At 36.6% G+C, this 23,357-nt stretch overlaps 1 protein-coding gene across 8 annotated transcripts in view; it reads right to left on the bottom strand.

Annotated features, from left to right (window-relative positions):
• Il33 (interleukin 33) overlaps positions 1 to 23,357 on the bottom strand; it is a 168,478-nt gene that overhangs the window by 36,491 nt on the left and 108,630 nt on the right. Inside the window, exon 1 of one of the 8 annotated variants that reach the window (XM_078047618.1) lies at positions 5,524 to 5,611. The exons of 5 other annotated variants lie outside the window; for them this stretch is intronic. The gene's annotated coding sequence lies outside the window, so the exon portion shown is untranslated. Of the gene's footprint in view, positions 1 to 5,523; positions 5,612 to 23,357 lie in introns of those variants that run through there. 2 more of the 8 variants (XM_078047617.1, XM_021728183.3) reach the window with 2 other exon arrangements.

Below are 23,357 nucleotides of genomic sequence, written 5' to 3'. Positions count from 1 at the left end.
AATTATTTCTGGATCTTGCCTAATTACCCACAGATATATATGTCTGTCTGTCTAACTGTCTATCTATCTATATTTTTGCAGTACTGGGGATTGAACCCACTCTGCTATTAAGCTACATCTCCAGCCCTTTTTATTTTTTATTTTGAGACAAGATCTCCTTAAGTTGCCAGGCTGGCCTCAAACTTCTGATCATCCTGCGCCTTAGCCTCCAGAGTCTCTGAGATTATGGGCAAGAGCTACTACACTTGATTCTGCAATATGTCCATTTAAATTTATTCACTTGTAGAGCAGCAGGCTGATTTGAGTATGCATATTTTTCAAACATAAAACATTAAGAAAAAAAAATTGTGTTGTATATCATGGATATATATATTTAGAGTCAGTGAAAGTTGTTCCTTACTTTCATTCCTGGTACACAGAGATTCCAATAAATACTTGAAATATATCCTGTGAGCCAGTGAATTCATTTGAAGCCAACAATAGAAAATAACAAGGAATAACAAGAAGAGTTTCTGAAAGAACAAGGCAGGTATTTATGGAAATGAGGAAAGAAGGATTCTAATCTCTACAGTTTAGGTCCAGAAGAAGGAAGCTTAAAGTACCAGTTGCAATGGCACAACTTTGCATTGGTAGAAGATAAATGTACCAACTCCATTTAAAAATATATATATTTTTAAAAATTGTAAGTTTTCTCTTCAATAATGGAGAACAACTGCTGTTTAGCAGAGCATTTGCTAGTTACGTTGTAAAGACTAAAGATAGGTTTCAAAAGTGCACTGAACATTTTATTCTCAGGCTCCTGGCCCCCAACCAGAAGATAAAAATTGAACAAACACACAAAAAACTAACCAGCTAAACTAACCAGTCAGTCAACCAATCAGCCTTTAGCATTTGGGTATCAAATGTACAACCCCTTTATGGTCTGGTTTATGAAATGCTTGTGATAAATTAAACAAAGCAAGTAATTGTCTAATTATATGCTTTTTGAACAATGTTATAATATAAAAAATTCATTAAGGTAAATTATTATTAGTTCATAATGATTCAACAGTAACCTAGTTCAATTTTTAAGTACATCCTATTCAAAAGTCTATAAAAACTCTGTTTTTGATAGGAAGTTGGAAGGTGAATACTTTTTTTTTAACTGTAGTAGAATATTTTAAAAAGTTTCCCAGTATTCCAGACCATTTTCTTTTGAAACAGAAAAATAATATAATGGTTTCTTTTATTAATGTTTTCTACCCTAATTAATTTCGCCCTGCAATTGGAACACAACAAAGGAGTCCCTCAGCTCCAAAATTATAATCCTATAGAAGATCTTTTTTTCTAGCTAGTTAAGTCTGGAAAAACATACAGGTTGTCCCAGACTAACAGATGTATTTCTGGGTTAGGTAAAGAAAATACAATGGCCAGGGATGTGGCTCAGTGATAGATTGCTTGCCTAGCATGTGAAAGACCCTGCGTTCCATCTCAGCACCACAAAGCAAACAACTTCAATAACAACAACAACAAAAATCCAGAAAATGCATGCATCCTATCAAAATCCTATGAGACTGAAAAAGCTATCAAGTATTGGCAAGGATTGAGATATATGAAATTCTTATACAACAGAAAGGCATAAAAATGTTCACCAAAAGAAATGCAGTAGGGGCTGGGGTTGTGGCTCAGTGGTAGAGCGCTCGCCTCACACGTGAGAGGCCCTGGGTTCCATCCTAAACACCACATAAATAAATAAATAAAATAGAGATATTGTGTTCAATTACAACTAAAAAATAAATATTAAAAAAATGCAATGGAATGTTTCTAGCAGTTGTAGTCCTCTATCTTTACTTAGGAAATAACCCAAATTGTGATATATACATTTACAGGTATAAGATTTAAAAGCTACGGTTATGTGCAACCACACATATGTATCTCAGAAATATAATGTTGAGTGAAAGAGGCAGGATACCAAAGGGTGTATAATGTATGAACTCATTTATGTGTAGTTCAAAACCTATGGGCAAATGTAATACCATGCATTGCCTAAGAATGGAAATATATTCTGAGAAATGAATCATTAGGTGATTTCCTCAATGTGGGAACATCCTAGAGTGTACTTACACAAACCAAGGAGGCTACAACATCACTGGGGATATTATCTTAGGGGACCACTCTTTATATGTGATCCATCATTGATTGAAATGTGGTTATGCAGTGTGTGATTATGTAATATAGGAAAGCATAATAATGGTTATCCTTATTATTAGAAGGGGGCATGAGGAGGCTTCTGGGGTTCTGGACTCTTCTAATTTCTTCATATGATGACATTGGTATGTCCAATTTGTGATAATTCATTAAGCTACACAATTTGTGCAATTTTGTTTAATTTTCTATGTCTATATTCTATGTCATTAAACTTTGCAGTATTTTTAAGTTAAGAGAAAGAGAGACTATCTAAAATCTAAAATATATTGATTCAAGTGTGGTGGTCAATGAGATTCATTGACAGAATTAAATAAGAAGAATTACATTGAATCTTAAAAGAGTTAAATAATTTAAAACTACTTTTAAAAATAATTAAAGGAGTTTCAACATCTGTGTTTGAAATGGTCAGACATGAAATAAACACATTCCTTTTTCCTTAGCACTAAATACTTCTGATATGCTTGATTAAAGGCTGTTTTCTGCTTTAGTCTTAAAAATACCTCAAATATCCCCTTTAATCTCATTAATTTTCAGTTTTTCTGGATAGAAAACAGCCTTTAGTCCACTCCCCCAGTACTGGTAATTGAATCTAGGAGAGTAATTTATCACTGATGTACATTCCCAGCCCTTTTAATTTTTTATTTTGAGACAGGGTCTCACTAAGTTGCCAAGGATGGCCTCGAACTTGTGACTATCCAGCTGACTCAGCCTCCCACATAGCATAGATCTAAGAGTAACTTTAAAAAGAGTTCAACTGTGCTCTTCAAGGGTGGGCAAGAAGTCTTTGAAAAATAAAAAAAGTTGGAATTCTGCAGGAGTTAGATGGTGCTGAGAGTATTAATTAATGTTGTTTTTGAGTATTAATGTTGTTTTTGAGCTATAAATTACTCTTTTCTTTCCCCAAAGAAGAAATATAGATATGTGAAACACATGCAATTCATAGAAATTTTATTTCTACTTACCAACAAAGGGTGTAATAGTAGACATGTGACCTAGATCTGGTCAATGAGACAGAAGGGGAGGTCAGCCTGGGACTTTTGGGAAATGTTTTCTTCTTGAAATAAGAGGCATGTGAGGAGTAAGTGCTTTTTGGCCCTTGGGAGAACATAATGCTCATGAGCCCTGAGGATGGCAGAGCAAAAAGCATGGGAAGAGCCTAGGTCCTTAATGATGTTCTTGATTCTATATGTCAACTCTGGGACAGCCCCCCTTTGAACTTTTTGTTAAGTAAGCAACAAGTGACATTATGTTTGTGTGTGTGTGTGTGTGTGTGTGTGTGTGTGTGTGTGTGTGTATTGAACCCAGGGGTGATCTACCACTGAGTTACACCCCCAGTCCTTTTTATATTTTATTTTATTTATTTTAAAATTGACAAACTTGATAGTTTTAGTGTTTGTGAAAAACAAGTTGTTCTTTATTTTGTTCTCCTCAAAATTTAATTCTTTCCAACAGCCATCACACATTTCTGACAATAAACAAAGAGGGTGAATCTTCAGTTCTGGCTTCTGAGGTACACAAGATAGGAATTGACCTTCTAATTCTCTAAAAATGAGCCTAAATAAGATTTTAGTTTGTTGAGAGTTATGAGCTTGTACAAAAACATTACTTGTGTCTCCCATGAACACAAGTAATGTTTCCATGAGCACAAGCAATACACACACCATAAAAAATCTACTCCAAGAGAAGTGATTATTCCCAGAATACCAAGTGAAAGCCAAAGCCATTATCACATAGCCTAACTTTTTCTACTGAAGTCTTTTCTCTTTTGAGGTGTTATTAAAAAAGAAACAAAACAGCAGTTTTCTTTGACTTACTTAGGACTCCTAGACTTTATTCTTTCTGGGATTACAGGTGTGTACCCCCAGGCCTGGCTACACATACATTATGTACTGCTTATCTACATTCTTTAGCAATCCTGTTCAATAACACATAATCAATAGTCAGTGTAATTGCTTCATATTGGTAAATTATTAATACTAGTATTAGGTTTTCATGAGCAATAAGTCATGCTAGTCTTTTATAAAGTTTCAACCATAGGAAAAGTTACATTCCTTCTGATGTAATTTCGTGACAATCTTCAGCTTCTTAATTTTTCTTCCATAAGACAAATGATTCAGGGGCTGGGGTTGTAGCTTAGTGACAGAGTGCTTGCCTCGCACATGTGAGGCACTGGGTTTGATCCCTCAGCATCACATAAAAATATACAAACAAAGTTTAAAAAAAAAGAAAAATAATTCATATCTGAATGGATATGTAGAATAATGTCTTATTAAAGAGAAAATTTCTGGCTCCCACTTTATCCTCTCTTAATGAACTTCTCTTCTCCTCTAAGGTTATGGCCTCTTTGCACTCAATGGTAGTGCTTTCCCAGCATGCTAGAGGCATAGGTTCTGTTCCTGAGCACTGAAAAACAAATTTCTTTTGTATTCAGATGTCAGCCCCAGAGAATCTGGAGGGAAAACAGAGGTTAGAGGTTCTATCGTAATTTCCTGATGGCTTTGAACCAAGAATCTTTTTGTATTGCTGTTGAACATTAAGCTTTCTTTTCATTATTTAAGGAGTTAAGTTTTTGGTTTTAATATTTGTAAATATCCCTTCTACAAATTGGAATATAAAGAAGGGAAATTTTGGCACTCTTGATTTCCACATGTTTGCCAAAATCTCAAGTTGTTGAATAAACGATACATTAATTTTGATTTTGGCAGTCACACTCACATTAAAAAAAAAAAACCTCTTGATGTCAGATTTTCTGGCATAAATATTTCCAGATATATACTTTTCCTTTCGTAATGCCATATTTCCCTATAATAGTTTAATTCTTTGACAAAGCTGAACTTTTCACAATTGAAAATCATGCATCTTCCAAGAAGTTAGTTGCAAGCTGTTTCTATAACCCTTGATCAGAAGTGGCAGCTCCCATTTCTCATCTCTTTCCTGACTTTCAGCCTGGACTATTTCATCCCCTAAGTAAAAGTTTGCCTCAAAATTCTTTCCTCTATAAATGCATAGGGGGAAATAGTTACATTCTGGCTATGGATATTATAAGCCAAACAGTAATGATAAAGAGATAAACATTTAGGTTGCTCAGAAATTCTATAAAGACTAATCTTTTTAGGTAATTTATTAATAATTTTACAGATAATCCAGAAGAAAGCAAAATGGAATTATAAGTTAATAGCAATTATTATCAACTTTTACTTCTATTAGCAATAATAATAACAACAAATCAGTCTAATAATTACTTTGCCAAAATAAACAACAGTTCTTTCATGGCTTCTAAGATCTTTCTTTGCAAAACCTGGATAAATTCTCCCACAATTTGGGTTTCAGTCTTACCTTGTGATTTTGTTTTGATTTCTCCCCTGAACTGCTGCAGTCTTTTCTCTACTGTTCAGAGAGCCTGCAAACTCTTTTTATTACCCAATGTTTGGCAGAGAACCAAATGGCCTTAGAAGGAACATCTGGGGGATGAGATTTTAGCCAGTCTTTAATCATATTTAGAGAGTCAATAAAGTTACAATACTGTCAGCATCTTAGATTCACTTCCCATTTCAACATCCCATTTCTGAAAGCAGCCACCTTTATCTTGGGACACCTTTGTTGTCATCTTTAGTTAGGGCAAACTAAACTAGCTTGGAACACTGTAAGGATGGCCTTAGGCCTTAGCCTAAGCAACTCCATTTTAAGACTCCATCTTAAAATAAACCTGTAGTTTCACCAGGCAAGCCATAGAGCCCTCTGATATGTCAATCAGGCATAGTCTGATAAAAGCAAGTCATTTTCCACAACCATGACAAGAGTCTGGGTGAAGTGACATGTCATTTTTCATAACCCTGATAAGAGCCAGAAGGGTATCAGGGCAGAAACCACCAGACCATATGTCCTCTTTCACAAGTAAGATGTCACTAAGAAACCTGGTAACAGCTGATAGGGACCCAAAGGGCAAGCAGAAGCTTCCAAATTTTGTATAAATAATTGAACAAGTGAACATTCAGCCAGCTGAAACTGATGTACACAAGCCTGAGAGCCTGATGAGGACCTGGACTGACATCCCAACTCTTCTCATCTGCCTGATCCTCTGTGTCATCCTTACCACTCTCAAACTCTACAGCAGCCTCTTGACTCTGGTGAGAAAAGGACTTCTCCCTATGACCGTCTCCTCAGCCAGCCATCAACTCACCACAGGAGAATCCTCTATTGGTTTCTAACCTGGTCGCTGTGGTCTGAGTGAGTGTGCATCTGCTGGACTTAAGATCTAGGACTTAAGTCTTTAAATCTAGCACTTAAGCTTAGCATGCAGATGGAATGTCTGTAATTGGTCTGTCATGATTAAGTATGTTTGCACACTTAGAATTGTTTGCTTTGAGTTTATTGTTTATTGCAATGCCCAGCATTAAGGATTGTCATTCCTTGATTAAGAACCTGTAGAATGAAATTGTATTAAGTGATTTGAGTAAATAAAACATTGAAAAGGGCAGAAGCGCGTGGACATTCTTTATCTCGCCCCTCAACTGCAGATGTTGCACTTTTGCCCATCACGAGAAACACCAGCTGGGGCTTAGAAGCAATATCAAGGTACCAAAAGTCCCCAACTCTCCCCTTCCCTGGCAGCCGTTAACCTGGCACAGTGCCTGCTGCTACTCAAACAGAACATAGTTTGCAAAACCAGGTCACAAAACCCAGCTCTGAACTGCCCAAAATAAAATAGCTGTCCGTGACAGGAGTGCAGCCCCCAGAGCACAGCCCATAAGACCTCTGGAGAGAAGGTCTTGATTGGGAAGTAGAAAGGGAGGGCATGAGTGAGATACAGTTTAAAGACTAAATTAGAAACCAGGAATTGCAAGGTGTACAGACAATATAAGGAGATAAGACCAGCTGTCCACATCACAGGAGTAGGCCCTAAAGGAGATCCTTAGACCAATCCTCCCACCCTAATAAACTTCATCATCCTGAGGATGGAGATGCCAGCAAACAACAGACAACCCCACCTATTGGATGAGAAGGGAAGCTAGAAAGATACAAAAACAATCCTTGTATCTTTCGAGATTTTTTTTTCCTCTCTCTTCTCTTGCCCTCACATTCCCAACATTTGTGAAATCAAGTACTTTACATGGATTAAGGTACAGAGCACTGAAATGTCTGAATAGTATAATAGTGGTATTGTATATTCTTTTTCCTCCTATTTTTACGTATTTTGCTTTTCTTAATATTTATATTTGCTTGTTTTGTACTCTACTATCTTCCCACTTACGTGCCTCCCCCAAATCATTTTTTCTCTCCTGCTACTAACCAACTTCTTTAGATTCTTCTTTCATAATTTCTAAGATCTAATAACTCTATATCCTCACCTCCTAGCCCCTCAACATCTCATCCTACATCTCACCCCCAGTTCTTTGTCCACCATCAGAAACTGTAGTCCCTTTTGCAAACCTACTATTTATATTGTAGATAACAATTGAACTTACCATTTCTGTATTTTGTGACAAAACCATAAGCATCTTAATAACAGCTATTTGGTTTAAGGTTGTATATTGTTTGTATTGGGATCTGTTCACAGTGTTCTCCCTCTTAAAGGAGAGATATTAGAAACCTGCAGGAACACTATAAGCCTATAGGGTAAAACTTTAATGCCTTGGATCTACAGTTCTAGAAGGGAAGATATACAAACAACATGAAAAAACAAGGGAAGAAAGTGCCCCCAACAAAGCAAGATATTACATTATTAGAATCCATGGCCAGCACAACAAAAGAAATGACAGAGAAGGAGTTCAGGATATATATAATTAAAATGTTCTATGAATTACAGGATGATATAAGAGAGCAAATCAGGCAGCAAAAGATCATTTTGATAAAGAGCTACATAAGCAAATACAGGAAACAATATATTTCTTCAATAATAAGAGTTTCTGAAAAAAACCACAGAAATCCTTGAAATGAAAGAAACAATAAACCAAATTAAAAGCTCAATAGAAAGCATCCCAATAGATTATATCACTTGGAAGACAGGACCTCAGACAATGAATACAAAATATACAATCTTGAAAAGAATGTGGACCACACAATGAAGGTGGTAAGAAACCATGAACAGAACATTCAAGAATTATGGGATGACATAAAAAGACCAAATTTAAGAGTTATTTGGATAGAGGAAGGCATAGAGTTCCAAATCAAGAAATGAACAATCCATTCAATGAAATATCAGAAAATTTTTCCAAATATGAAGAATTAATTGGAAAATCAAATACAAGAGGCTTACAGGACACCAAATGCACAAAATCACAACAGATCTACACCAAGGCACATTATAATGAAAATGCCTAGCATACAGAATAAGGAGAGAATTTTAAAAGCTACAAGAGAAAGGAATCAGATTAATATAGGGGAAAACCAATAAGGATATCTGCAGATTTTTCAACCTATATCCTGAATGCTAGAAGATCCTGGAACAACATATACCAAACTCTGAAAGAAAATGGATGCCAATCAAGAATCTTATAGCCAGCAAAATTAAGGTTTAGATTTGATGATGAAATTAAAAATTTCAATGATAAACAAAAGTTAAAAGAATTTACAACTAGAAAGCCTGAACTACAGAATATCGTTGGCAAAATATTCCATGAGGAGGAAACGAAAAACAACAATGAAAATCAGCAAAGGGAGGTATTACACTAAAGGAAATACTAATCAAGTTAAATACCAAAAATAAACAAATATGACTGGGAATACAAATCATGCATCAATAATGATCCTGAATGTTAATGGCTTAAACTCACCAATCAAAAGACATAGACTGGAAGACTGGATCTAAAAAAAAAAAAAAAAAATAGCCCCAACAATATTCTGCCTTCAAGAGACTCATCTCATAGGAAAAGACATCTACAGACTAAAGTTGAAAAGTTGGGGGAAAAAACATACCATTTACATGGACTGCAGAAACAAACAGGTGTTTCCATCCTCATGTCAAATAAAGTAGACTTCAATCCAAAGTTAATTAAAAGGAATAAAGAAGGACATTTCATACTGCTTAAGGGAAACATTACATCAACAAGACATAACAATTATAAATATATATGCCCCAAACAATGGAGCATCTACATTCATCAAACAAACTCAAGTTTAAGAGTCAAATAGACCACAACACAATAATTCTGGATGAGTTTAACACATCTCTTTCACCACTGGATAGATCTTTCAAACAAAAGCTAAACAAAGAAACTATAGAACTCAATAATACCATCAATAGCTTAGACTTAACTGACATATATAGAATATTTCATCCATCAATGTGTGCATACACATTCTTCTCAGCAACACATGGATCCTTCTCTAAAATAGACCATATATTATGCCACAAAACAACTCTTAGCAAATACAAGAAAGTAGAGATACTACCCTGTATTCTATCAGATCATAATGGAATGAAATTAGAAATCAATGATAAAATAAAAAATAAAAGCTACTCCAATACCTAGAGAACAAATAATATGCTATTGAATGAACAATGGGTTGCAAAAGACATCAAAGAGGAGATTAAAAAATTCTTAGAGGTAAATGAGAGCACTGATACAACATATCAAAGTTTCTGGAACACTATGACGACAATACTAAGAGGAAAGTTCATTGCATGGAATTCATTCCTTAAAAGAAGAAAAAGTCAACAAATGACCTATCATGACATATAAAACCCCTAGAAAAAGAAGAACAAATCAACACCAAAAGATGATTTCAGAGCTGAAATCGACGAAATTGAAACAAAAGAAACAATTGAAAAAAATTGACAAAACAAAAAGTTGATTCTTTGAAAAAATAGATAAAATCAATAAATCCTTAGCCATGCTAATGAAGAGAAGGAGAGAGAAAACTCAAATTACTAACATCTGTGATTAAAAGGAAATATCATGATGGACACTACAGAAATACAGAAGATAATTAGAAATTATTTTGAAAACTTGTACTTCAATAAAATAGAAAATATCAAAGGCATTGACAAATTTCTAGAGTCACATGATTTCCCCAAATTGAATCAGGAAGATATACACAATATAAACAGATCAATTTCAAGCAATGAAATAGCAGACGCCATCAGAAGTCTACCAACCAAGAGAAGCCAGGGACCAGATGGATACATAGCTGAGTTCTACAAGACCTTCAAAGAAGAACTAATACCAATATTCCTCAAATTATTTCAAATTATTATGAAATAAAAAAAGAGGGAACACTTCCAAACTCCTTCTATGAGGCCTATAACACCCTGATTCCAAAACCAGACAATGACACATCAAAGAAAGAACACTTCTGACCAATATCTCTAATGAACATAGATGCAAAAATTCTCAACAAAATTCTGGAAAATTGAATAAAAAAACATATCAAAAGGATAGTGTGCCACAATCAAGTAGGGTTCCTCCCAGGGATGCAAGGTTGATTCAACATACGGAAATCAATAAATGTAATTCATCACATCAATAGATTTAAAGATAAGAATCACATGATCATCCCAACAGATGCAAAAAAAAAAAGGATTTGATAAAGTACAGTACCCCTTCGTGTGTAAAACACTAGAAAAACTAGGGATAACAGGAACATATCAACATTATAAAAGCTATCTATGCTAAGCCCCAGGCTAACATCATTTTAAATGGAGAAGAATTGAAAGCATTCCCTCTAAAAACTGGAACAAGACAGGGATGCCTCTTTTACCACTTCTATTTAACATAGTTCTTAAAATTATAGACAGAGTAACTAGATGAAAGAAATTAAAGGGATATGGGTAGGAAAAGAAGAATTCAAATTATCAGTACTTGCTGACAATATGACTCTATACCTGGAAGATCCAAAAAATTCCACCAGAAAACTTCTATAACTAATAAATGAATTCAGCAAAGTAGCAGGATTCAAAATCAACACCCATAAATCAAAGGCATTTTTGTACATCAGTGACAAACTCTCTGAAGGAGAAACTAGGAAAACTACCCCATTTACAATAGCCTCAAAAAAAAAATACTCAGGAATCACCTTAATGAAATATGTGAAAGACCTCTACATTGAAAACTACAGAATGCTAAAGAAAGAAGTTAAAGAAGTCCTTAGAAGATGGAAAGATCTCCTTTGTTCTTGGATAGGCAGAATTAATCTTGTCAAAATCCCATGCTACCAGAAGCACTATATTGATGTAATGCAATTCCAATCAAAATCTCAATGACTTCCTCATGGAAATAGAAAAAAAGCAGTCATGAAGTTCATCTTGAAAAATAAGAGACCCAGAATAGCTAAAGCAACCCTTAGCAAGAAGAGTGAAGTAGGTGGCATCACCGCATGAGACCTTATACTATACTACAGAGCAATAGTAACAAAAACAGCATACATAGTATTGGCACTAAAATAGAGTTGTAGACCAGTAGTACCGAATACAAACCCACCTAAATACAAAAGTGCAAAAAAAAAAAAAAATTGGAGGATGGCCTCTTCAACAAATGGTGCTGGGAAAACTGGAAGTCCTTATGCAACAAAATGAAATTAAACCCTTATCTCTCGCCATGCACAAAACTCAACTCAAAATGAATTAAGGACCTAGGAATTAAACCAGAGACCCCTGCACTTCATAGAAGAAAAAGTAGGCCCAAATCTTCATCATGTCAGATAGGCCCTGATTTTCTTAATAAGACTCTATAGCACAAGAAATAAAATCAAGAATTAATAAATGGGATGGAATCAAACTAAAAAGCTTCTTCTCAGCAAAAGAAATAATCAGCGAGGTGAATATAGAGCTTAACAAATGGGAGCAAATTTTTACCACAAGCATATCAGCTAGATCACTAATCTCTAGAATATATAAGAACTCAAAAATCTTAATACCAAAAAACAAATAACCCAATCAATAAATGGGCCAAGGAACTGAACAGACACTTCTCAGAAGGTGATATACTACAACAAATATGAAAAAATGTTCAACATCTCTAGTAATTAGAGAAATACAATTCAAAACTACTCTTAAGATTTCATCTCACTTCAGTCAGAATAGTAGTTATTAAGAAGACAAACAACAATAAGTGTTGGCGAGGATGTGAGGAGAAAGGCACACTCATGCACTGCTGGTGCAACCAGTGTGGAAAGCAGTATGGAGATTCCTTGGAAAACTGGGAATGGAACCCCCATTTGATTCAACTATCCCTCTCCTCGGTCTATACCTAAAGGACTTAAAAACAGCATACTACAGGAACACAGCCACATCAGTGTTTATGGCAGCACAATTCACAATAGCTAAATTGTGGAACCAACATAGATGCCCTTCAATAGATAAATGGATAAAGAAACTGGTATACACACACACACACACACACAATGGAATATTACTCAGCATTAAAATCATGACATTTGCCGGTAAATGGGTGGAGTTGGAGAATATTATGCTAAGTGAAGTTAGCCAATCCCAAAAAACCAAATGCTGAATGTTTTCTCTGATATATGGATACTGATTCTTAATGGGGATTGGGGGATAGAGAAAAGGGGAAGGAGAGGAAGGAAGGTGGCAGGGGGGTAGGAAAGATGATGGAATGATCTGGACATCATTACCCCAAGTACATGTATGAAAACACAAATCATGTCACATGAAAATTTGGGTTCTATATGTGTGCTATGAATTGAAATGCATTCTGCTGTCATATATAATGAATTAGAATAAATAAATAACTTTTAAAAAAATTATGTGGCTGTCTGTGGATTCTTGATCCATTGTCATGTGCTTTCTCAATGCCTTCATAAGTTTCTCCAGGAAGGTTGCAGGGTTTCCCCTGAGGGCCTTAATGGATTTCAGTTATCTTAGAGTAATTAATAGGCTCCTGAGACCTTCAAGAACCAGAGCCTGAAAATGTTTTTTTTTTTTTTCCAATCATCTAGTTCATCATTTGGATTCCATTTAGGATCATTCCTAAGAACTGCCTATGCCCCAGATGGATCATTAGATTTACTCCTAGTCTGTATTGTGGGGGCATGGCTGAGATGCAGATCATCTCCAAAATACTCAACTGACTTCTTTTCAGTAGAGGTCAAAGTTTGGTTAAGCAGTAACATAATATTCTTCCAGGTAAGATTGAACACCTGACATAAGTTTTGGAATACCTCAATGTATTTATCTGGATACACTGAGAACATTCCTAAGTCCATCTTTATTTGCCTCAGGTCTTGAAGGGAAAAAGGGACATGGACCTTGGTTGGCCTCAATTCCCCTTCTGGCATTTCCAGAAGTAGCAGTATATTTTGTTCTCCTCTGGAGTGGATGATGGGGGTCCTGAATAGGGAGGACATGAGGGATATTAGTGGGGCTTAGTAGGGGCTGGGAATATTTGGGATTTCTCTGATTTTTCTACCCTGGCAGGTGTCTTCTTAGACTTCTCTTCCATCAAGGCAGCAACCATATCTGGGTCTAGCTTACACTGCTGACATAATTTGGAGTTCTCCTTCAGAGCAAAAAGAGCCTGAATTAGGGGACCTCAGACCATTTTCTTTCTTCTTACAAAGCAAACTAAGCAGCAAGATAGTATTAAAGTTTATACTTCCCTCTGGTGGCCATGATTTTCCATTGAGGCCGTACCTGACAGTAAAAGAAAATCAGGTGCTTTTTCATGCATGTATGGATCAAACTTGACCCAGTGTTTTAGTAGGCAGGCTAGTAGTGAACCTGGCACTGCCTTTGAGGAAGCTCCAATCTAGATGAGAGAAATCAGAACTCAGGTGCCTACACCAGAAGAATTGCCCACTCTCAGAGAGATGAACGAGCATCTTGGTGGTTGGCAATCCTGCCTGTTTCACTCTACATGACTTGCTGGATTTATTGTTACCTTACCAGCTAAATTCCTCAGGTCTTTGGTTTTTGCATGACAAAGACCCTAGTGGAGCCAGACTTGGTGGAACTTGCTGATCTCCCTTGGCCAGATATGATGGCTGATAATTAAATGTCAGTGTTTGAATTCCTCTGCTTTCTATGCCCATAAAATTGGTGGGCCTAGTAGGTATGAACTCTCTTTTTTTCAAGCAAGGTCTGAGGAGACTATGTAAAGCCACAGTCATCAAGGACAAAGGGTCATTTTAAAGGAGTTTTTCATCTACAATCTGTATCCCAGGAGTCCTGGAAGGACAAAGAGGACAAGTTGTCTCAGAGGACCTTCTGTCTTCTTCATGGAGAAATTTGAGGAAGAATTTAATAGACTCTGAGCCCGGTGGGATTGGAGATATTTGGACAGATTGAGTTTACCTTCCTTTGAGGCAGGGATGTGTGAGAATGTGCCTCCCTAGATCCCTAAAGAACAAAAAGGGTTGGGTGCCTCTCCTTCCCTTATCGGCAAAAGAATTGGGGACGCACAGCGGGGCACAGAAACAACAACAGGGATGTCTTTGGCAAATCTGTAGCCCTTCAATATGTGAGAGAGGGAGCCCAAACCTAACCCTAAAACCACTCTGCAGAGTATGTACCTCTTTCTGTGGATAGACTTTTAGCTATGAGGGAAGTACTCAGGAGGATTGAGTATGAGGAAGGAGGTGCAGGTGGCCCATTCAGAGGTGCTAGCCTAGCAGAATTTTTGCTCAGTACCATGGTTACCCACCACCATAGGATATCCCAAGGGACTATGGTGAAGTGGTGACAGAGGAGGGGCCTTTGAGAGTCATCAAAAAGTAGCCTCAGCCAGAATCTCGCAGTTGCTTCTCAACTTCACCCAAATTCTCTCATCCAAAGGCAGGCCAGAATCAGGGGCTACTGTCTGCTTGCTTCAGGCACACCCCGAGCCAGGTTAGAAAAGTTGGAAATGACTCTGTAGTGCTCAATGTGCCTTACCCCCATGGCAGGTGATTGGGAACTATAGAAACTAAAGAAACCTATCACCTAAGACATGAGACTGGTAGGTGTGCAAATCACTTTTAAGTGACTGACAGATGCCTGGTTTTTCTTCAAAGGATAGTGAAGGCAAAGAATGTAAGATGCAAATGACTTTCCTTGGTGGGTGTTGGGGATCCTGGATGAGCCCTCAGGGTGTCACCAGCAGGAATCAGGATCAGGTTATTGCTCCACCGAGTTAAAGAATGAATACTGTGAATGCCACCAAGGTACGTAAGTGAGCAGGAATATTATTTAAAAGGAAAGTGAGAAAAAAGACTCAGAACTCCCAGCACAGTGTGCCTGGGAAGGGCAAGAAAGCTGTTTAAATCTTATACCATTCCCTCTTTTAAAAACATGTAAGGAGATATCGTAAGCTTCTCTTGACTGGTTTTTGATATTTCAATTGTTCCATGGAAGGTGCAGGCCGGATTATGGATTGTGTAGTCACTTTCTGGGAGATGGAAACTTACACCCTTTGAGAAACAGAAACTGTTTTATTTTCTATAAAATGAAAATTTATTATTTTTACATATGTATATTTTATTTGTTCTTTTTAGATATGCATGACAGTAGAATATTTTTGACATATTATACATACATGGAATAGAACTTATGTGGTTGTAGATGATGAGGCATTACATTGGTTGTATATAAACATAGGAAAGTTACGTCCAATTAATTCTACTGTTTTTCCTATTCCTGACCCCCCTCCCTTTTCTTCATTCCCCTTTGTCTAATCCAATGAGCTTCTATTAAGTTCCTTATTATGTATCAGCATCCACATAACAGAGAGATCATTTGGCCTTTGTTTTTTGGGGGGTTGGCTTATTGAACTTAGCATGATAGTCTCCAATTCCATCCATTACCTGCAAATACCATGATTTCATTCTTCTTTATGGCTGAGTAATATTCCACAGGAATTGTTTTATAACGTGTCATGTTAAAATGGCTGTCTTGTGATTGCCCTTTTGTCAACCTTTACTGTTTCTTCCCTATTCTCCATGGCCTATCCTTTTCAGTCTCATTAAGGTTGTTAAATTCAGGGGAAGTAGAAAATGAGATAACTATAGGTGGCTGGCCAGGGTTGAGAAAGAAAGGATTGTGATGGGTCTCCTTTGGAAAAAAAACTGGGGAAGTGAGGAACATTGAAATCTGTTACCAGTTTAAAGTTGTTTTCTTTTCTGTGTATAATTCCCTTTTATCATTCCCCAACTGAGCAATCATTTGCATATAAGCCATGGTGTTGTATCTGTAAGGAATGAAGGTAGAAGGCTATGTCTACCTTTTGTATAGAGTTTAATCCCCAGCACCAGAAATCTTTTTTTTACACAGTTAAAACAGTTAAAACTTTCAGAAGAGAATATAAAGGGTAAATCCTCCTGATCTTTCATTTGGTAATAGATTTTTAGATATGAGAACAATAAACATAAGTTGAAAAAATAGATAAGTTGGACTTTATTAAAATTAGAATAGTTGTCATTCAAGGACACTATCAAGAAAGTGAAAAAAAAAGCCCACAGAAGGTAACAAAATATTTGTAAATCATATATATGATAAAGGTCTAGTATACACAATAAATAAGGATCTCTTAAAACTCAAAAAACAAAAAAATATATAATTCAATTTTAAAATGGATGATGGAGTTGAATAGAAGTTTCTCTAAAGGTACACAAGTGGCCAAGAAACACATGAAAAGATGTTTAAGGTCATTAGTCACTGGGACAATGCAAATCAAAACACAAGGATATACTACTTTGCATTCACTAGGATGGCCATAATTTTTTTAAAAAAGAAAGAAAAGATTAAGTATTGTTGAGGATGTAGAGACTATGGAACCCTTACATGTTCTGAAGAAAATGTAAAATGATGGATGCACTGATTTTTCTCAAAAAATCATACATAGAATTATTGTATGACTCAACAATTCCACCCCTAAATATATATCCAAAAAAATTGAAAATAGGTATTAAAATTTGGACCTGAGTCACAGTAGCACCATTTTTAATAGCCAAATGGTGAAATTTACCAAAAAGTCCATTAACTGATGAATGAATGAACAGAATTTGGTATGGCCGTGTAATGGAATTTTATTTATTAAGTCATAAAAAACCCAAAGTACTGATATTTGCTACAACATGGATAATATGAAAACATGCTGAGTGAAAGGAGCCAAAACCTCCCACCCCCAAAACAAAGTAATTTGTAAAATTTAATTTATATGCAGTATCTAGAATAGGTCAGTTTATAGGAACAGAAAGCAATTTAATGATTGCCAAGGGCTGGCGTGGAAAGAGAATGACTGGTTTATCCATATGGAATTTCCTTTTGGGAGGATAAAGATTATTTGAGAGGAAAAGGAACAGAGGGATGAAGGGAAGACATTCTTTGAATGTCTACCTTCCCCACAGAATATCATTAGTGCATTACAAAGCCTCATGGCCCAATTCTAAAAATTTTTACTTTGCTCTTTTTAAAACTATGCTTGCTTTAACTCTTCAGAACAATAATTAGTAAAACCTTTGTTAGAGGTTTACACACTAGCATATAGTATATAAAGGTAAAGGAGACAGCTTTGGAGAGGGTAACCTGCTTGTGCCCCTCATTCCCCTTATTCATCATCACTGGGCAGACTTCATCCTACTGAATTGTGGATTTGGGTATAGAAAATCAGACCAGCAGACTACTTATCCAGGGAGATTGTTAAGCTAATGTTTAATTTTCTTCCCAACCTCTTTGCTAGTTCCGCCTTTCTTCTGGCAAGAGATGTAGCCAGGAAGGAAAGCATTGCTTGTGTAATGAATGGTGTCAAGATTTAGAATTGTGAAGTCTCTTGATAAGCCTGGAATTTGTTTTTGTGGAAATAACTGACAAAGGTCAAGTTCCCTCTCAGTTCTGCCTGGAGAGATAATCCTCTGTGTCTTACTGATTCAGAAATAGGATGCATTTGGTGCAAGATGCCTTATTTCTCCTACACTTAGATCTCAGACAGCTTGGAACAGAATTTTCTCCATCTGACAAATTTGATTTGGCTTTTTGGTCCTCAAACTTTTCCTAGTAGCAGAAACCTTTTCTCAGAAAAAATCTTGACACTGTATTCATACACATCAATATTTAGATGGAGAGCTCCTACAGCTGAAGAAGAGGTTGAAGGAAGATCAGTGTTGCTTAAATTCACCTAGTCATGGGAGGCCTCAAGACTGTAGGGTTCTTCAGAAGAGATTTGAAAAGCACCAATCTGCAGAAATGTACTGCCGTGTTTCATATCTGAGAAATGTGCATGTTCTAAGAAAGATGATAGCCTTCAATATTTCATCCCCAGAAAGTTATGACAGGTGTCTAACACAGACCAAGAGAGAATATGCAGGCTGGATGATACCAAACGGATTCCTCCTTGGAATGCGGCCTGAACTGAGTATAATGAAATGTGAAAGTTCATAGTCTGGCTTTGGGCACAGTTTTTGTGCCAGCCTGCGGTTGTTCCTTTCATCCTGATCTGTTGCTGGGGAAGTTATGTTGAGCACCTTCATCTTCACAATGGGACACACCCTATACTTTCCCTACTTGATTTGTTTGCCCATTCCACTCTGCTCTTGATTGTTTGCTCATTCCATCCCCCATGCAGAGTAATTTCCAATTGCCCAGGCTCATGATCATATTCCATTTTGCCTTGTACACAAGGCTCTATTGTTTGACAGATTGACCTGTGAGTACCATTTTAATGTAAGTGATGTTTTATAGAGTCTGCAAATATTCTTATTTTCAATAACGAGGTAAGTAGTCTTATCTTTGTGGTTTACAATGTCAGGAAGTGTGGTTTAGGCAGAAGCTATTTTTAAGCAGGTGCTAAGCTACTTCACAATCAGTAGTTTTAGTTCCAGTAATCCCAGGAGTGTGCCTCCCAAGGCTCATTATTTCCTCAATCTCCTAAAAACAAAATAGGAGGCATTACTTTTTCTATAGCTGCTATAGTAAATTACTACAAACCTAGTGGGTAAAAAGAACATATATTTGTAATCCAAACATTCTAAAGGCCAGAAGTCCACACCAGGCTCATCAGACTCAGATCAATCTGTTGGCAGGGCTGCATTTCTTTCAAGGATGTGCTGCTTCCTGTGGCCAATAGTCTTAAAGAAGGAGCAGAGGGTGAGCCCAGGGGGCATGAGCTATAGGAAGGGACTATCTGGCAGCAGCTACAGATACAATACAGGGAATATGCTAACCCACAGTGACCTGGTAAAAAGGAAGACCAGGGGAAAAAATGCTCTAACCTCACTCTTATCTGATATGCCCCAAGAGTGACTGACCCTTCAACCTTCAGGATCCCTGGATGAGAAGACAGACATGTGAAGCAGACCTGCATTGTCCCCAGACATGCAGCCAAACCACAGAGCCACAGGTGTGTCATCAACCCTGACCCTTTGCATAACATAAGAAAGAAACAGATATTTATTCTAACAATCTGAGGTTATTGTTTATGCAGCACCACTCAGTACAAGCTCACTAAATCCCACCATTTTTCCCAAGAGCAGATTTTCCTGTTTGAGCAACCTAGAAAGTTTCTGTGGATATAGAACCGAGTTGAGGAAGGTGGAGAGTAGGCCTATAGTAACACACAGAAGGCATTCAGTGCAAAGGCCAAGGATTTGTTGTTTAAGGATGCTGCTCTCAGCAGTCATGTTCCTCTGAGGGCTAGAAATCTAGCTGGAATACAAGCTGGTGGCATAATCCCTGAGTCACTGGTATCCTCCAAGGATGACACTGCCTCCTGGAATAAATATATGATATTTGATGGTGGCTTCTTTTTTTTTTTTTTTTTTGGTACCGGGGATTGAGCTCAGGGGCACTCAACCACTGGGCCACATCCCCAGCCCTATTTTATATTTTATTTAGAGACAGGGTCTTACTGAGTTGCTTAGTGCCTCACCATTGCTGAGGCTGGCTTAGAACTCATGATCCTCCTGTTTTAGCCTCCCGAGCTGCTGGGATTACAGGTGTGAACCACCATACCTGGCTCCTTTTTTCTCAATGTCTTCTGTGCCTAGCATCTGCTCATAGGAGATGTAATAAAGATGGAAGTGTTACAGACCAATGGAACAGAATAAAAGACACAGAGACAAACCCACACAGATATAGTCATCTGATTCTTGACAAAGGTGCCAAAAACATACATTGGATAAAAGACAATCTTTTTAACAAAAGGTGCTGGGAAAACAGGTTATCTATATGTAGAAGAATGACACTAAATCCTTATTTCTTATGTACAAAGTCATCTTAAAATATATTGAAGACAGAAATTTGACCAGAAAATATGCAACTCCTAGGAGAAAAAAAAAAGGGTCAACACTCAATATATAGGCACAGGCAACAACTTTCTCAACAGGACCCCTAAAGCTCAGGAAATAATGCTAAGAGTTAATAAAAGGGACAGCTTCAAGTTAAAAAGCTTCTGCACAGCAAAGAAAACAATTAAGAATGTAAAGAGAGATCTGTAGAATGGGAGAAAATCTTCTGACAGAGGATTAATCTCCAGAATATAAAGAACTCAAAAAACTTAACACAACCCCACCCCTAATAACTCAATAAATAAATGGGCAAATGAATTAAACAGATACTTTTCAAAAGAAGAAATACAAATGGCCAACAAATATATGAAAATTGTTCAGCATCATTAGCAATTAGGAAAATGCAAATAAAAAATACACTAAGATTTCATCTCACTCCAGTCAGAATGGCAACCTTTTAGAATACAGACAATAACAAATGCTGGAGTGGATGTAGAGAAAAAGGAACGCTCTTATACCATTAATCGGATTGTAAATTAGTACAATCACTATGGAAATGTATGGAGGTTCCTCAAAAGTCTAGGCATGGAAACACCATATAACCCAGCTATACCACTCCTTGGTATTTATCCTAAAGAATTAAAGTCATCATACTACAGCAAAACAAGCACACCCATGTTTGTTGCAATATAATTCACAATACCAAACTATGGAACCAGCCTAGGTGTCCATCAGTGAATGAATGCGTAAAGAAAATGTGGTATATGTACACAATGGAGTTTTAGTCAATCATAAAGAAAAATGAAATTATGTCATTTGCTGGAAAATGGATGGAACTTGAGAACATTATGTTAAGTAAAATAAGGCCAGATCAGGGGCCAAATGTTTTCACTCATATATGGAAGCTAGGGAGGAAGAAGGAAAAGAAAGGTGGGGGAAAATCTCATGAAAATTGAAAGGAGATCAGTAGAGGAAAGGGGCGGGGAAGGGAGAAGGGGAAATATTGGGGAATGATACTTGCCAAATTATAGTGTTACATTGTGTGCATGTACAGATAGATAACAAATCCTACCATTATGTACAACTAAAATACAGCAGTAAAAAATGAAGAACAAACTGTAGGTGTTGACCCTAGTGCACATGGAAACATGTATTTCTGACTTACTAGTTTCACAGAATTATATTACACAATTTCTCTCTTCCTTTACCACACCATATAAGATCCTCTGAGATTAATCTCTTTAAAACTTAATTTGAAAGGTTCTTTTTCCAATTGTCAAAATACTTGCTGAACTGAGTATGGTCTAACTTGAACAATTTGTCTACTCGGATATCTACTATAAATGTTCTATATAGAGTCCCTAGCTCTTGGGATCTTTATTCTCTTCTATTTCTATAGAACCCAAGCTATTTCAAGGCCTCTTTAGTGGCAAACAATAGAAGCCAAAAACCCAGGGTTTAATCAAGTTAAAGGATCTGAAATTTAACTCTGAAACCCTGCATTAGGCATCACTTATTTGTTCTTCCAATTTTCTCTTTTTTTAAAAAAATAAGTTTTATTGTGTATTTTAAGGTAATACAACATGTTGTTGTTGAATATACATAGAGAATAAAAAGGTTACTATAATGAAGCAAATTAACATATACATTACCTCATAGAGTTACTCTTTTTATTTTGTTTTTATGATAAGAGCAGCTAAAATCAACTTATTTAGCAGGAGTGCCCTACACAGTACAGTTCTAATACCTGTAGCCTTCATGTTGCATGTAAGATATCTAAACCTATTCATCCCACATGTCTTCTACTTGGTATCCTCTGAACTATATCTACCTATTTCCTCCCCAATCCTCTCCTGGTAATCACTGTTTTGTTCTTTACCTCTGTATACTTGATTCTTTAAAAAAGATTCAACATATAAATGAGATTATATAGTATATTTCTTTCTCTGTGTCTGACCTATTTCACTTAGCATCATGTTCTCCAGGCATCTCTGTTGTAGCAAATGACAAAATATTGTTCTTTTAAGGCTGAATAATATTCCATTGTACATGTGTATCTTTATCCATTTATCTACAAATATATACTCAGGTTGTTTCCATATCTTGGCTATTATGGATAATGCTGCAGTGAACATGGGTGTACAGATCTCTTTATGAGGTGGTTTATACCCAGAAGAGGGATACTGGGTCATATACTAGTCCTATTTTTAATTACTTTGGGAACCTTCATATTGTTTGACATAATGACTATACCAATCTACAGTCCCACCAACAGTGTACAAGAGGTCCCTTTTCTCCATATCCTTGCCAACATTTATTATCTTTTGACTTTTTGAAAATAGTAATCCTAACAGATATGTGGTAATACCTTCTAGTGGTTTTAATTTGAATTTACTTGATAATAATGATGTTGAGCACCTGAGAGCTCATATAATTCAACGGTAGAAAGCCACCAATTTTAAAAATAGGTAAAAGACTCAAGTAAACATATCTCTCTTCTACTTTTCTCTTGACTTAAAGCTGCTATCGACTAATTTGACCTTGTGTAAGGGCTCAATGATGAAATTATGGAAAATGCAGACTCACAGTTATGTCCTCTTGCAAGATATTTTAGCAAATTAATGTACTGGCTTTTAATCATTATATTATAGGGAATGGGAATTTGTGCTCTCATTGGTGCTTCAGTAAAGTCCAGTGTTTGGTTTCCTTTTCATATATAATCTATAAGCTCCTTGGTGAACTGGATAGTATTCATATTTGTATTCTCCAAGTTATGCACTATTTTTTAGGCTTCTTCTCCCTCTTGCCTAGGCATTCTGTGCCTAATCGATTTTGGACACATGCTGGACATTCCTGAGCACTACTTGCCTTTGGGCATCTAACATTTAAAGTGACAGCTGTCAACATAATTGTGTGGTTTTTTTTTCGGGGGCAGGGGAAGATATGTTCAGCTGCTCTAGTGCAAGTGCCGAGCATACAGAGAATTGGATTTAATCAGAGTTGGAATTGTTGGGTGA

This window comes from Ictidomys tridecemlineatus, chromosome 4, assembly GCF_052094955.1.
Source record: "Ictidomys tridecemlineatus isolate mIctTri1 chromosome 4, mIctTri1.hap1, whole genome shotgun sequence".
In the NCBI taxonomy this organism is placed as follows: Eukaryota; Metazoa; Chordata; class Mammalia; order Rodentia; family Sciuridae; genus Ictidomys; species Ictidomys tridecemlineatus.
This window is presented reverse-complemented; position numbering and strand designations above follow the sequence as displayed.